This window comes from Herpailurus yagouaroundi, unplaced genomic scaffold (assembly GCF_014898765.1).
Source record: "Herpailurus yagouaroundi ecotype Mexico unplaced genomic scaffold, PumYag 67793, whole genome shotgun sequence".
In the NCBI taxonomy this organism is placed as follows: Eukaryota; Metazoa; Chordata; class Mammalia; order Carnivora; family Felidae; genus Herpailurus; species Herpailurus yagouaroundi.
Window position 1 is genome coordinate 22,947,980 of NW_024420586.1, and position 1,447 is coordinate 22,949,426.

The 1,447-nt window shown below is 69.9% G+C and overlaps 1 long non-coding RNA gene across 1 annotated transcript in view; it reads right to left on the reverse strand.

The window, feature by feature from the left end:
* Positions 1-1,073, reverse strand: part of LOC121025974 (uncharacterized) — a 40,438-nt gene extending 39,365 nt beyond the window's left edge. The window contains exons 1-2 of the long non-coding RNA XR_005788219.1: positions 902-1,073; positions 54-152 (exon numbers count right to left, since the gene is read on the reverse strand). This is a non-coding gene — a long non-coding RNA (uncharacterized LOC121025974). The remainder of the gene's footprint in view (positions 1-53; positions 153-901) is intronic.
* Between the last annotated feature and the right edge of the window lie 374 nt (positions 1,074-1,447).

Genomic DNA, 1,447 nt, shown 5'->3' on the forward strand with positions numbered 1-1,447 from the left:
TTTTTTTTTTTTTTTTTTTTTTTTAGCCCCACCAGAGATCCGTCCCCACTTACCGGTAATTTCCTTTAACGCCCCGAAAGCCTGGTTCGGTTTAAGGAATTGCAGCAAATCCAAGAAAATCAAGTCTCCTTGAGCCACTCTCCTCCTGCTCCCTAGGACGGACATTTCACACACACTCAACACTCCCTTCCCCACCCCGAACACGCGCTGGGCCATCCGGAGAGGCTCTCTGGGGGCCCGCCAGCGACCAATCCTGCTCCCACGTGCCTCCATTAAACCCTCGTCCAAACGTGCACGGGGCGCCAAGTGCATGTGCACCGTCAGCCTTCAGAGAGAAGTTCGGCAAACCCCATCCCACCCGTCCCCCCCCACCCACCCAACCCCACTCCGGCCCTGGGGCGCGAGCGAGCGCGCGGGCTCAGGCACCGGTCGGGCAGACAATACTCGAACAACTCCAGCCTTCCCCGCACACGCCCCGGCTGGTCCTGCCACCACTCTCTGCTTTCCCCGGGTTTCTACAGTCCCGCGGGCCCAGGGCAGGGGGCCTCCGGATGGTTGCCGGGTGTAGAGTGCGAAGAGAGGGGCGACCTGCACGCACCACGGAGATGGGGGGGGAGCGCAGTCTTCCAAAGCCGCTCGGGGACTCAGCTCGTGAGAAGGGGGTGGGGGTGGGGACTGTGAGACCCGAGGGGGAGAATCCCGAGGGAGGCAGCCGCGCCGCACCTCTTCCCTACCTCGCCCAGCGCGCGCACACAAGCGTGCACACCAAGGGGCCGGGCACCTTCCCGCTGCCCCCGGACCTGCCCGGCCCTCGGCCGCGAGCTCGGTGGCCTGGAAGCCAGGGCATCCGGCCCGCGGCGGCCCTGGAGGGGGGCAGAGCGCGGCGCTCGGGGGTGCCCACCTGCGCGCAGGGTCGCGGATGCGGCCGGTGCGCCGCCCGCTGTGCCGTGTCCGCCGCAGGAGGAGGTGTGGGCGGCCCGAGCCCTGGACTCCAAGCGTCTCCTCGCTCTCCGGCCGCGCGATCCTCGCTTCCTTTCCTCTCAGAGGGTGAGCCTCCCACCTAGCCCGCAGGTTCTGCCACCGTCCCTCTCTGCCCGCCAGAGCCCGAGCTGTCCTCCCCGCCCCTTTCCCGCCGCGCAGCGCCGCGCTCCGCCCCCCGCCCGCCCATCCCCGCCCGGGCCCAGCCGGGGGCTGCGGGCCCCGGGCCTCGTGTCGCAGATGCCCAGACCCGGGCGGAGGGGAGGGGGGTGGGGTGGGGTGGGGGGCTCCGCCTAGACCCCGCACTCCTACCCCGCGCCCCTCTCCCGCGCCAACGGCGGCCACCCGCGCTCACCCCGCGGTCAAGGGTGTGGGCACCGCGCGCTCTGCCCTCGCTCTTCCGGCGGCTCCACTCCCCGCCGGGCACCTTCCGAGGCCCAAAGGGTGCCTCGTTTCTTGGGGGGAAGGG